The sequence below is a fragment of the Ostrea edulis genome, chromosome 1, assembly GCF_947568905.1.
Source record: "Ostrea edulis chromosome 1, xbOstEdul1.1, whole genome shotgun sequence".
NCBI classification, from domain to species: Eukaryota; Metazoa; Mollusca; class Bivalvia; order Ostreida; family Ostreidae; genus Ostrea; species Ostrea edulis.
Window position 1 is genome coordinate 8,856,333 of NC_079164.1, and position 16,097 is coordinate 8,872,429.

Here is a 16,097-nt window from a genome sequence, read left to right on the forward strand (position 1 = left end):
CTTAACTGGTCCCCTATTGTGACAGCTCCCAAGACCAGTTAACGTAAACCCGGGACAGGGGACATGTTGAAAATGAATTAAAAGCAAGTAAGTGTTGATTTCCTTGTGACAGTTTTGTACATCACTGTTAAATGTTTGAAAACAACTTGTCTATATTGCGTAAATCCAGGCACATCTGAGTCGAAACGTCGGTCGAAGCATAAACCATCACCGACTCCGGCATTTACACGTTTTCCAGAATCAAAATATGAATGTTTGTGAAGAGAAGTCGATGAAGGCTATGCCTCTCGACTACTCTAAAAAGAATAAGTTTCGTATTTGCACCCATCTATATGCTAGGAATCATGGTGACACCTACATGTTGTATATCAACATATTTATTAAGCACTCAGCTACATTTGACATGCATCCTAAAATTATTGTATACATTTTTACACATGTAATATCACTTCAAATATGGATATTTCCATTTTTTTTTAAAAACCGGGCCCATAGTGCGAAACTGTCCCGGGCCTATAGTGCGAAACTGTCCCCTATGGAGATCAATCGGAATACCTCGCCCTTTACGCAGTTACTTTTATGTAGTAAAGGGCGAGGGGTTCGGGTTGATATGGAAACGTCACCATTGCCTTGGAGGGCTGCACAATGTAGACTTTTTGCTCGGAGCTTACGTCCATTGAGCAGGGAAGGATTTTTATCGCGCCACACCTGCTGTGACACTGGACCTCGTTTTTTGCGGATCGCCCCATGTACAGATGTAGTTGTCTCTTAGTCAATCAAGGGGAAATGAATAAGGGTAATAATCACTAAAGTGCAAATCGTAAAATTGTCGATGATGCAATGGCTGCTGATTCTGTAATATTTTCAATCAGGGGTCATACAAGATGATTGTGTCTAACTATAGGTCTGTTCATGTGCAGGTGGATCACGAAATGCCTAAAGTTGACCAATGCCTGTATGTGTTATGTTTGACTTGTTCCTTTGTATGAGCGTCGTTGTACTGACGCATTGAAGGCCCTCTGTACATTGTAGGTTCGAAATGGTAAATAGTGAATTAATCTAGTCTTTTTAAATATAATATCAAAATGGATATGGATTTTAAGTATTTGTGTGCTTGATATCATAATTGTTTTCAAAATAATTAGAAGTTATTGAGAAAGGCGAAGATAACGAATAGTGATCAATCTCATAACCCCTACAAGCAATACAAAATAGAGAGTTGGGTAAACACGGACCCCTTGATATACCAGAGGTGGGATCAGGTGCTTAGGAGGAGTAAGCATCCCCTGTCGACCGGTCACAACCGCCGTGAGCCCTATATCTTGATCAGGTAAACGGAGTTATCCGTAGTCAAAATCAGTGTGCCAAGAACGGCCTAAAATTCGGCATGAAATACGTCAAACAGCATTTGACCCAATGATAGGTTGTATTGGCAAACTAGATCGTTATAACGACCATAGGATTTGCGACATGCTGATTTTAAACGTGACTGTTGTAACCCCTGCACCACCAACTTGTTTGTCAGTAGCTTACCTCGATTTAAAAACTGACCATACGCAGAACAAGCTCTTGCGTATCGAATCAGTTGAGAGATGTAAACCCCATATGCAGGTGATGATGGAATATTGCTACATAAATATGAGAAGTGATAAACCATATTGCATTATTCAAACATAACATGTTTACAGCTGCAACGTGTAGCGGTCACCCAGCCAAGTGCTGATCACGCTCGTCGTTGCATAACTTGTGTGATCAAGAAGGATACTCTACCACATCACTAGAAAAGCTAGCTCACTAGTGAGGCAGTATAAGTTCCCTATTATACTGTTCGCTACACTTCCCCCAACTCGAGGAAGCTTCGTCCCGAAGCCTAGCATGAGTGCTCTATGAGTGTTTGGCACCTGTCAGTAACGGCATCCGCCGTTCCCGACGACAACCACGGTCGTCCCCGGATGAATCTACGTCCGTACCCAAAGCTCCGAAGAGACTCTAACTGAAGCAGGCCTCCCGCCAAAACACCAGAGTCACTACGCTGCCACCAATTTGTAACGTCTAGCGGGCACCCCTCCAAGGGCTGATCACGCTCGCCGTTGCCTAACTTGCGTGATTAAGAGATACTCTACCACATCACTAGAAAAGCTAGCTCACTACATTTGTCATGGTGTTTTAGACAATTATATTAAACCCACCTTCTTTTTTTTTTTGGACACTTTTTAAATAAAAATGTTAAAATGTATGTCTTAATCAAAATTACATTTTATGACCCATATCATATCAAATTTTTATAGCATTTAAAAAAAATCTTAACCAAATTATTAATGATAAATTTCCTTTGAAAACACCGTTGTCTGTATAAATCTATTGTTTTTGCATGTTTTCATGTATTTGTCTGTTTTAACTTTGATTAGTGTATTCTGAGTATACCATGTGCATGTACTTTCAACTATTTGGTTCCTAATGAAATCAATCAATCAATCAAATAGGCAACATAGATTCCCTCTTATACTGTCCGCTACACCGCATTCAATATTACAGGGATGTCGATATACACACAGTTCCAGTGATATGGCACCACGTGATTCATTGATTCCTCAACAGCCAATAGGAAGGTACATGTAAATATACTGCTGACAATACACTTAGTTTAGCCCGTCGAGAATTCTTCACTCATATTGAGACCTTAGCGCTCAGGGACGTAGCAGGGAGGGTGTTTTAACGTGCCAATGCCTGCTGCGACATGGGACCTCCGTTTTTAACGGCATATCTGAAAGACCCGTAATTCTCACTTCTAGATGCGGAGCGTTTGGCGAAGGAGCAATCACTTCGTAGGTTTACGTCTTAGTTTTGTCGCGGCCAAGGCAGCTCAATCGCACGACCTCCCGGTTACGAAGTGAACGCTCAACCAATGAGCTACTCCGACCGAATGCTGGCGTAAATCGACGAATGATATAACGTTGTAAACCTCTGACTACTTGTGCGACAACCTCTCAGCAATGCCTGTTTTTAAGGACAGTGATGGTGTCAGTGAGATTAGTTGGTTACATGTAACTCTTTGCTTGAAAAACAAATGCTGGATGTATTCAATATTTGCAACACAAATGCCTTTGAAAGCCTCTAAAACATCAAGAAAATGTGCTCATACAGCATTCAAACACAGCGTCTATACAGGTTGATCGAATTCACTATACAAACAGAGATACTAGTATATAGTCACTATACAGAGATACTAGTATATAGTCACTATACAGAGATACTAGTATATAGTCACTATACAGAGATACTACTATATAGTCACTATACAGAGATACTACTATATAGTCACTATACAAACAGAGATACTAGTATACAGTCACTATACAGAGATACTAGTATACAGTCACTATACAGAGATACTAGTATATAGTCACTATACAAACAGAGATACTAGTATATAGTCACTATACAGAGATACTAGTATACAGTCACTATACAAACAGAGATACTAGTATACAGTCACTATACAGAGATACTAGTATACAGTCACTATACAGAGATACTAGTTTACAGTCTCTATACAGAGATACTAGTATATAGTCACTATACAGAGATACTAGTATACAGTCACTATACAAACAGAGATACTAGTATATAGTCACTATACAAACAGAGATACTAGTATATAGTCACTATACAGAGATACTAGTATACAGTCACTATACAAACAGAGATACTAGTTTACAGTCACTATACAGAGATACTAGTATACAGTCACTATACAGAGATACTAGTATATAGTCACTATACAGAGATACTAGTATATAGTCACTATACAGAGATACTAGTATATAGTCACTATACAGAGACACTAGTATATAGTCACTATACAAACAGAGATACTAGTTTACAGTCACTATACAAACAGAGATACTAGTATATAGTCACTATACAAACAGAGATACTAGTTTACAGTCACTATACAGAGATACTAGTATATAGTCACTATACAAACAGAGATACTAGTATACAGTCACTATACAAACAGAGATACTAGTTTACAGTCACTATACAGAGATACTAGTATATAGTCACTATACAGAGATACTAGTATATAGTCACTATACAGAGATACTAGTATATAGTCACTATACAGAGATACTAGTATATAGTCACTATACAGAGATACTAGTTTATAGTCACTATACAAACAGAGATACTAGTTTACAGTCACTGTACAAACAGAGATATTAGTATATAGTCACTATACAAACAGAGATACTAGTTTACAGTCACTATACAGAGATACTAGTATATAGTCACTATACAGAGATACTAGTATATAGTCACTATACAAACAGAGATACTAGTTTACAGTCACTATACAGAGATACTAGTATATAGTCACTATACAAACAGAGATACTAGTATACAGTCACTATACAAACAGAGATACTAGTTTACAGTCACTATACAGAGATACTAGTATATAGTCACTATACAGAGATACTAGTATATAGTCACTATACAGAAATACTAGTATATAGTCACTATACAAACAGAGATACTAGTATATAGTCACTATACAAACAGAGATACTAGTATACAGTCACTATACAGAGATACTAGTATATAGTCACTATACAGAGATACTAGTTTACAGTCACTATACAAACAGAGATACTAGTATACAGTCACTATACAGAGATACTAGTATATAGTCACTATACAGAGATACTAGTATATAGTCACTATACAAACAGAGATACTAGTATACAGTCACTATACAGAGATACTAGTATATAGTCACTATACAGAGATACTAGTATATAGTCACTATACAAACAGAGATACTAGTTTACAGTCACTATACAAACAGAGATACTAGTATACAGTCACTATACAAACAGAGATACTAGTTTACAGTCACTATACAGAGATACTAGTATATAGTCACTATACAAACAGAGATACTAGTTTACAGTCACTATACAGAGATACTAGTATATAGTCACTATACAGAGATACTAGTATATAGTCACTATACAAACAGAGATACTAGTTTACAGTCACTATACAGAGATACTAGTATATAGTCACTATACAAACAGAAATACTAGTTTACATTCACTATACAAACAGAGATACTAGTATACAGTCACTATACAAACAGAGACACTAGTTTACAGTCACTATACAAACAGAGATACTAGTATATAGTCACTATACAGAGATACTAGTATATAGTCACTATACAAACAGAGATACTAGTTTACAGTCACTATACAAACAGAGATACTAGTATACAGTCACTATACAGAGATACTAGTATATAGTCACTATACAGAGATACTAGTATACAGTCACTATACAAACAGATATACTAGTATATAGTCACTATACAAACAGAGATACTAGTTTACAGTCGTTTGACAAAATTTAGTTTCCCAGAGAAAATGCTAAACATATATATTTCATGGAAAACCATCTTTCTTTTGAAAAGCTTCTCTTGGAGCCAAATTCTCCTTAATTTTGATGAGATAAAGCTGCTGTCATAATTTTTTCAAAAAATTCTTACAATGAAATATTGAAGCCAAATAGTGTTTATTTAGAAAATTACATATCCATAAAGAATAGACAATATAAAAAGGTGAAGATAACGAACAGTGATCAATCTTATACTTCCTATAAAGAATACAAAATAGAAAGTTGGGCAAACACGGACCCTGAATATACCAGAGGTGTTACCAGGTGCCTAAGAGGAGTAAGCATCCCCTGTGGACCGGTCACACCCGCCGTGAGTCCCATACCTAGATCAGGTAAAACGTAGTAATCCGCAGTCAGAATCAGTGTACCAAGGACGACCTAACAATCGGTATGAAACGCCCCAAACAGCATTTGATCCAATGTCAAGTTGTATTGGCAATCTAGATCATCATCACGACCATAAAATTAGCAAAATTCTGACTTTAAACGAGATTGCTGAAACCCCTGTAACATCAACTTGTTAGTCAGTAGCCTGTCACGATTGAAAAACTGATCATACGCAGAATAAGCTCTTGTGTATCGATTCAGTTGAGATATATAAACACAATATGCATATGATAATGGAATATTGTTGCATAAATATGAGAAGTTGACGATGGAGAAGCTGAAATCCTCCCGTTTGTCATAAAGTTGAGTTCTTAGTTTGTGCGTTAATATCTACTCGAATTATCTTTGATAAACGTTTTAGTGTTTAACTCATAAGTATGAATACCATATTTTATTATGAGAATATGAAGTGAGATAAGTCGATGAGAGTCCATTTAGTCAGCAGAGAGGAGTAACGAAACAAAAACTGAAATGATATCACATGGCAGTCTGTGCATTCAGGGTACGGAAGACAATACGGGGTAGTGTCGTGCTAAGACCAATGATTTTCTCGATAGCGTGTCATATTATAAATGTTATCTAGGGTTGCACCAGATGGTTGCATTGTGAAACAAAAACATTTCATACACTTAGACCTAGACATATTGTAGACAGGGTAACACATAATGAAATACGTCCCCAATGTCTTCAAAATGAAGTAGATTACAAATCGGCTCATTTATTTGACTTTGTATCTAACTACATGTATCTATGTTACCAAAGTGTTGGTTTATGATTTCTTTGACATTTTCTAGAATGAGGCTGAACGATTGTATCTTGCTTAACGTCTCGGTCGAGAATATTTCAATCATATGGAGACGTCCCCAAGACCGGTGAAGGGCTTCAAATTTACAAAATCACACCTACTACTGTGACACGGGTCATCCGTTTATAAGGTCATCTACGAGGACCCGTGACATTCACACCTGATGCCGAGCGTTTGGCGATGGAACTGTCACTACCTGTTTTAACGACTTAGGTCTGTTGCGGCCGGGATTCCAACCCCGGCCTTCCGCATGCGAGGCGAACGCTCTAACCTCTCGGCCACCGCGGCGGTCGTGAGGCTGAACGAAGACTATCACTCAATCAAGAGAGTTTAGAATAAACACGGCTTTTTTTTTTTTTTTTGGCTGTATATAGTATCTAACTCGTATGGAGACGTCATCACTGCCGACGAAGGGCTGGAAAATTTAGGTTAATCCTCGGCGCTTACGGCTTTTGAGCAGGGAGGAATTTTTACCGTGCCACAACTGTTGTGACACGTGGCCTCGGTTTCTGCGGTCTCATCCGAAGGACCGCCCCATTTAGTCGCCTCGTACGACAAGCAATGGGTACTGAGGACCTATTCTAACCCGGATCCCCACAAACAAATATCATTAATTATTATGATGTTGGTGGAAATATTAATCCCCCCCCCCTTTCCCATCCATCTCCCTAACTTTCTGATGCCCCCGTAAATCCATATGCTGAACATGGATCATTGTAAAACTTTTACGTACATGAATAGTCAATGTGCATTGAATGCCTCACGAACGTGTACAATGCAATGCCACACATGCTGTGACACGTGACCTCGGTTTTTGCAGTCTCATCCGAAGGACCGCCCCATTTAATCGCCTAATTCTACGACAAGCAAGGGGTACTGAGGATCTATTCTAACCGGATCCCCGGGGTGGGGTACTGAGGAGGACCTATTCTAACCCGGTTCCCCGGGGGTGGGGTACTGAGGACCTATTCTAACCTGGTTCTCAGGGGATGGGTTACTGAGGACCTATTCAAACCCGGATCCCCACGGGACCACTACTTTGGTAAACTTTCAATACTGGTAAGCAAGTCTGATTTAATCATACAGAAAAGATAGTAAAGCAAGATTTGAATTTAGGATTTTTTTATTCTATCAAAACATAAATGGAACGAAACATTATCTATGAATTAAAAATGAGTGTTACTGCATAGTTAATAAACAGGAAATATTATGATACATCACAAAAATAGCAACAACAACAAAAAAAACAGAACATATTTGGCATCACAATAAATAACGAATAACAGAAAATATGCTTCATCACAAATTATAACTAATAACAGAAAATGTGCTACATCACAAAACATGGTCAATAACAGAAAATGTGCTACATCACAAAACATGGCCAATAACAGAAAATGTGCTACATCACAAAATATAACGAATAACAAAAAATGTGCTACGTCACACAACATGGCCAATAACAGAAAATGTGCTACATCACAAAACATGGTCAATAACAAAAAATGTGCTGCATCACAAAACATGGTCAATAACAGAAAATGTGCTACATCACAAAATATAACGAATTAACAGAGAATTCACCCCCACCCCCCCCCACCCCGGGTTTTTCTACCATCTAGACAAGTCAAACGACGATGGAATTGTCGTCACGCCGTCACACGGTCATAGACAATGGAAATGGGATGCAGTCATTTGACACGAATTTAAGAGGATCATACAAGATACATGCTCCAATTTAAATAATTTAATTATAAAACAGAGATATCATTAAGTATAGATATGTCTTAGCTCCCCAGAGAAAATACTGATTAGCAAGCTGTTAACGATAAGCATGTAATATGCCTTATAAATACCATTGTACATTTAGCGTTGATTTAGTGTTAGTTTTTTTGTACATCTTTTACTATCTTTAACGATCTTATGTAAAAGTTATTCGTTTGTCCTGAAGAAGGTATGGGTCGTCAAGAAAATTTTACAATCTAATTGTTTGTGTCATTAGTCATTTTAGTACTTTATAAAAGTTTTGTATGTGACCTTGTATCTATAGTACCAAATGCAAAATGTACAATAATTATCATACTGTAAATTTTGTATCCACACCCACCATGAAAATTCACGATTTACAAGCTACCTATTTTGTGCCGATAGGAAAACACAACACATGTTTATTTTAGTAGGAATTTAGCATTTGGATAGCTACATCATTTGGTTTAATAAAGGAAGACAACTGTGTTTTACATAGGGAAATGTTTATAAAACATTGATAATTTAACAGTGGTGCATTTTATGATGATTACCCATGATACGTGTACATACGCTGCATATATACTTCATGAAAATCAAACGTACATCACCTTATTTGGGATAAGACATGTATTTTCCTCATTCCACAGACTGTCGACTAAATGGAGACATACAAATACTTACAATAGGTAAATAGACAAATATCTGCAACAGATAAATAAACAAACACCTACAAGAGATAAATAAACAAAAACCTACAAGAGATAAATAAACAAACACCTACAACAGATAAATAAACAAATACCTACAACAGATAAATAAACAAAAATCTACAACAGATAAATAAACAAATATCTTCAACAGATAAATAAATACCTACAAAAGATAAATATACAAAAATCTACAACAGCTGAATAAATAAATACCAACAACAGATAAATAAACAAAACCTACAACAGATAAATAGACAAAAACCTACAACATAAAAATAAACAAATACCTACGACAGATAAATGAACAAATACCTACAACAGATAAATAAACAAATATCTACAACACATAAATAAAAACCTACAACAGATGAATAAACAAAAACCTACAACAGATGAATAAATAAAAACCTACAGCAGATAAATAGACAAAAACACAACATATATATAAACAAATGCCTACAACAGATTAATAAAAGATAAATGAACAAACACCTACAACAGATAAATAAACAAATACCTAAAATAGATAAATAAGCAAAAGTGAAAAAAACTAGAAAATAAATAACAAAACAAAAAATGATAAAAATCCTAATTAGATTGAGTGCATAATATTAATTACATTGAAAGCATTTTCCTAAATAAAACTATTGGGGAAAACCTGAATATGATATAGATCATGAAAAATGTTTCTAAAATAAAATGATACCGTATGTATATATATATAATTTTTTTTCCTGTAAATTTTGCAATACAAAGACTTTTTTAATGATTCTGTGTAAAACAAAATATTAATTATATTTTTGATACAGTTTGGAAAGATGATATTTTTCATACAGCGTCACATTTTTCTTCTCTTTTTCATTAATACTGTGTAGTTATTTTCATTTCATTCTTAAAGATTGCATTTAAAGAAAAATATTCTCAAATTAATTGATGCGACCTATTTTAATACAAAATATTTATTTTCTTACAAAATATCCCGAAAAATAGGTACCAATTTCTTTTGTGATAAAATCCATAGCATGTCTACTGAATTTACTATATTACAACTTCCTATATAATTTAAATTTAGAGGATTATTTGTATAACCATTATTGTTTATTGACCAATTAATAATTATTGTGTTTGTTCTTTACTATCAGAACACGGCCAGTCAGATGCACGTGTACACAATAAGGCAGGATTGTCACTAATTACACACCTTTAATCCCTTTGTAATCCATGAGATGACGATTAAGGTTGCTCGTTTTATCATTTGTACTATCATTTTATATGATCAAAAACAAGTGGAATTTTTAGGGACATCTGCATAACAGAGTGAAAGACGATGGTCATGTTCTGGCAGCCAAAAAAGGGGATTCTTTGTGGGAACATTTCAAGGAAGCAAAAAGACACGTTAGATGTTGGTGGTTTAGTGATGGTCATTGGTTGTTTGCTTTCAAAATTAGCAACACAAAACAATTTACAAACACGCATGAAGAACAAAAAAATATGCTAACGAGGCTTTAAAAAACATCGTTTCTGGATAGACTAGCAACTCTTTCTGGTTTGAAGATCTGCTTATCATCAAATCTTATGTACAGAATTTGCAGATACGTTTCACAATAAATCATTTTCACCCTTTTTCAAATAATTTAAATGTTTGGAACAATGAACTATTTTTTAATTGAACACCTGCGCGTTTTCACAGTGATAGTTCACGTGACTGGAAGCAGTTCCGCATGTGTAGGAATTCCTGTCTCTGCGTAGACTTCCCTCGTCGACCCACGTGGATGGGAGAACGTATTACATCGTCTGGCCGTGTCAGGATTTCCCCGCATTAACGGGTTCGCAGAAGCCATTTGCTCAATGACACCTCCCTGACAGCCAACAAACACAACTTTGCAGAATCTGGCGGATAATTTTGGGTAGTTTACTCGTCAATACACTCACTTTACAAGGCCCCTCGTGACTAAGTGGGTCCTGCTTTACTTATCGAACTTTCTGACATATAAAGTACAAGTTCACGAAATACGTAAATTAGCGTTCGTTTTCCTTGACAGTTCTTTCGGGACATTTATCGTTCTCTGGAATTATCATGTCAAATTAGGAAATGGAACTCGGCGCCTGTAATTCAAACATAAGAACTATAACGAGGAATGATGAAACAAAGGATTAAATAGCATATGCGAGCATTAACAGCCACCAACGAAGCTGAAGTCGATATTAATGGTCGTGTCACACATGCGCTTCTATAGCGTCAAACGGTAATCATTTGTAATCACTGAGTTCATTAGCAATTCCTGGTCAATTTTTTGAAGCTCCGTTTCCCTTGCGATTTTCGGAAGGCATCGGGTATCTTTGTGGTAATTTTATACGGACGTTGGGACCTATAGAGAGCTTTGGTACCGACTAATTGGATTACCACAATCGGTCATATTTACATCTTGTCAGAAGTGCTTTCATTTACAATGAAAATGGACAAGAAACAGATAAATATTATCTTGCCATATGAAATATGTAAATTTTCGTGTAATGACATTACCGTTTCTGGCAGGATCTCGCTTGCAGTATAAATTCGACTAAATGATTCTGTCGGGATAATGATTCGTCAGGCATTGGTATCAATGTGCAAGTTTAACAATAGCCCAGCGGAGACCTGGGGAGAACCCTAGGCGTCTTATAGGAACATTAACTAGCACTGCACGGACGAGAAATCCAATTTTTCAATATTTACACCGTGTCACTTGTTATCCGTTCTTTGATTGAAGATTAATTTACCTTTTTAATTAATCTTAAAGATAATTATTGAATTTTGTCACATACATACTTCCACCCCCTTTCTACTCCTAGCCATATAAAGTGACACACACACCTTTCTACACGTAATCTGGTGTGCCTTTCACCATACTTTCTCTCAAAACTTTTTAAAAATATTTATCATAAAGAGATATGATTTATCCTGACTCCGTGATTTCTCTTTACTTTTTTCTTATTTTCATTATCCGACCTTATTTAACTTGTATATCTGACCAAAATGCTATTAATCATCTTCTTGAACCATATGTTATTAGAACTGATTTAGGGACAATAAATGAATTATCTTGACTGACTGCTGTCCACCATAAAATCGTTGTCATATGCCATCAATATACATTGATCCGAACTTTATGTCCCCCGAGTCGCCAAGGTGACCTATTGCAACCTAGGTTTTCTTTTGTCCATGGTCGTCCGTTTTGCGTTACCATTTAAACATTTTCAACTTCCTCTCGCATATTTTGGATCATTTTTCCCTTTTGTTTAAAAATCACTTTTAGCCAAATTTGATATTTAGCAATTATTGGATAAAGGTAACAAAACTTAAAGTTTTCGCGGTCCCCAGTCTCCCTGTGGACCGTGAGACGAGATCTACACCTCTAACAGTGATGCGATCGTTTTACTTTGTGAAATTCCTGGCGGCTGTGTCTCTGTCCTAGCTGTGCCAAGGACCAACGCTGTGGCTCATATCGCGAAAATATAACAAATCTTTGAAATACACTATCTTCTTGAAGAATTGTAAGAGTCACTAAATTTCTGTCTGTCTGATCATGTTCTGCCCTTCCATCGGGCGTTGTGTCTGGTCATGGAGAGCACAAGAAAGTAATATTTTTGTTGTTTTGTTGGGGTTTTTACGGGATGTGTGTGTGTATTTTAATGTTCAATATTTTGATAGATTTCAATAAACCGTGTATCGGAGGTTTGGTAATTGATTGTATAGACCGCGAGTCTTTTGAATATAAGTATAAAAAAAAAAAAAAAAAAAAAACAACAGATGGTCAGATATAACCATGCATCTACCAGGTGAGTGTATCATTATTCATCCTTAACATTATTAGATGGTTGATAAATGCATTTTAAAACGAAGGATCTATTTTGTAATTCAATGCTGTGTAAATGGTCGAATATTGTCACTTTTATCACATATCACGAACTCTTGTTCTTCATCAACACTGTTCTGAGATCAATATATCGGGGAATATTACATCAACACTGTTCTGAGATCAATATATCGGGGAATATTGTTTGGCTCGTCCACAATTCAAAGAAAATCTTACAAACACCTTATCCAAGCTGATTCTATGTTATAGTTCAATCGGAGTAAAATCAGACTTCTTAGATCCGCCCCGTATACTCTTACGCAGAGTACACGGCGCGGATCTAAGAAGTCTGATTTTAATTGGATTGCGTTATATAGTTCTAACCGCTTTTTGCTTTTTAATTCCACATATATACAAGACACATTAAATATATTACCAGAGTAGATGTATACAGCATGTGGCACACATAAGGTATATAGATGATGAAGTATTGCATATCTAACTACACAAATCATAAAAAGACCAAAACTGTTCGTCATCCGACATCACAGCATTCTTAAAACCAATTTTTGAAAGAAATCAAATTTATATTCAATGCTTTTCAAAAGGAGTCTAAATACATTCAGTATTTTGTATATTGTGTAAGCAAAATTTTCTTCCCTCGTGAATGATGGAGGTGGTTGTCGGTGGCGTCATGCCTACATTTCTGTTCCTTCCTGCAACTTCAAGCGAGTGGAACTGTGAGTATACGGTACTGAACAGATGAAGTGAAGGATGGGATGTTCTTTGTGTCATCCTGGATAAATAAAGGTTACCATCAAATGAAGATGAAATTCGACCTATTTTTGTAACAGTGATATAGTCTATATAAAGCTCTATACATTTGCATTTCCTTGCAATAATTATCATTTAATTATATTTTTGTATCCAATAATGATAAAATTTAAGGACTTGTTTAAAAAATCTTTTTCATGTTTATTTCTTCGGGATTTTCTTCTCCTTTTTTTCTTTTTCTTTTCGTGGTATTTTATTTATTTATTTATTTTTTATTGTTTTCTTTTTAAAATTATTTTTGGGGTTTTACCTTTCGAATTAAGGGGTTTATTGTATCAACAATTTTTTCATGCCAGGATTAAGTTTTTATCTCCTTCACTTTTAAAAGGAATGTCTTCGCTTATGAAATGTAAAAAAAAAAAAATTAAAAAATTAAAATATACTCGTTACATTTTACCTAAATGTATGTAATGTGATGGTCCAATTTCGTTGTTTAGATTTAAATCTGAACTAAAGAAAAAACGAAATGAAAAGGAAAATTTCCTACAAATTATAAATTTAATGTGACTGTTATTTGCTTTGTTTGGTACAAACCTGTGTTATCAAAAGAAACTTTTTTTTAGAATAAAAAATAATAAACAGCTGTACTTTCTGTACAATGATATAGATAATTGGTATACAAAAAGCACACGTCCTGGAAAATTGATGTGAAGTGATAACAACTTTATTTAGTGTACAGGTTTACTCCAGATTTGTCACCAAAATAATTGTAGTTATATTAACTTCAAGTCAACTGTATACAAAAAATCTACCAAGTTTCCTTTATACAAAATATACAAATGTTTAATAAACTATAGAATTTATACACAGTTCGGATTTTATATGTAAAAAACAAATAAATGCAAAGCGTTCCTTAGCGCTAATCAAACTTTGGGATGAAGCATTGATTTTTGATACCGATAGATATCCCGCTGATAGGACTTAAAGCTGACGAGCATGAAGTCATCATTGAGTCATCTCAGAGCAATGTTTTTATTATCAAAAATTAAAAACCTTGTTGACAGGCAAGTTTTCAACCGAGTGGATAAGTATTTGTTACTAGATACGGCCCGAATCGTAACCACACAGCCAGATGGTCATTTAAACTCTGAGCAGCATCAACACTAAACATAGAAAAAACTTTCGTGATAATCATTTTGATGGTGGGAAATCTAAAATTCCACAAAGCCCTTGTGTGATTTCCTTCCCTTGTATGTAACAGCGAGCGACACAGGTTCTCATGCATATTGTTTGAAAGGTTGGTATTCTAGTTTCTCGATCCTGGGCCTGATAAGTCCTGCTTGAATTTTTGATAACGATACAATCTGCATTACGTTCTGATATCAAATGATAAGGACCGGATTTCATGTTTCGGTGTGACTAAACTCTCAGGTGTGTTTGCGAGAGTTGGGGGGATCAGGGGTCTGCCATCCGATCCCCTCGCTCTACATACGTAACATACCGGCTTCAGCCCTCCACCCTATTTTCAGTGGCTTTCTGAACATATATTATACGAGTTGAGAGTAACCCGATGTCCGCGTTTCATTGTGTGACGTTCAGAAATACATCTAAACTGCTTAACATCTGGGTGTTGTAAAAATAAAGAAAGAAATTGTATTAATACTTGATATAGTCTCGATATGATGAAGATAAGCCACTGCGTGGTTTTTACTTGCCCCAGTGAATACTTGAATTTATCCCTCTCCTAAAAAAAATATAGCTTGAAAGAAATAGCTAAACATAAAATAGGTCTTTGAAACTGAAGAGCGTTAGAGGACACTTTGCGAAACGTATAGCATTTTAATATTTTGGACCTTGAAATCTAATATGGAAGTTGAAAAGAGACTGTCCTGAAGATAGTTAATGAAAGTATTTTCACATTCTGTATATCAGATGTATTCTCACTGTGTCTAAATGAAATGTAGATTTTCAAAATAAGTCTCATTGAAAGTTTTTTGATTTCTTCAAGATTTAACATTTAACATTTTGTAAAAAAAAAAAAAAAAAGGAAAAGATAAAAAAAAGAGAGACATATAAAAAATAATGGTAATAATGATAAAACCAGCGATTTTCAAAATACTATATTGGCGAAGACTTAAACTTGATCATGTTTCAGTATTTTGGGTATATATTGATACACGTTAACTTACAAAGATAGGAAATGTGATCCATATATACTTATCTCTGAAAAAAAGAATAATTCGACTTTGTAGTAATACAATAATGTAATGTTAGAGGTCTATAATTTGATATTTTCAGAGAGATGTACATAATTAGCATTCTTCATTGCTAAAGATTTGTATCTTCTACTGAAGAGACATTTATAGATCACATCCA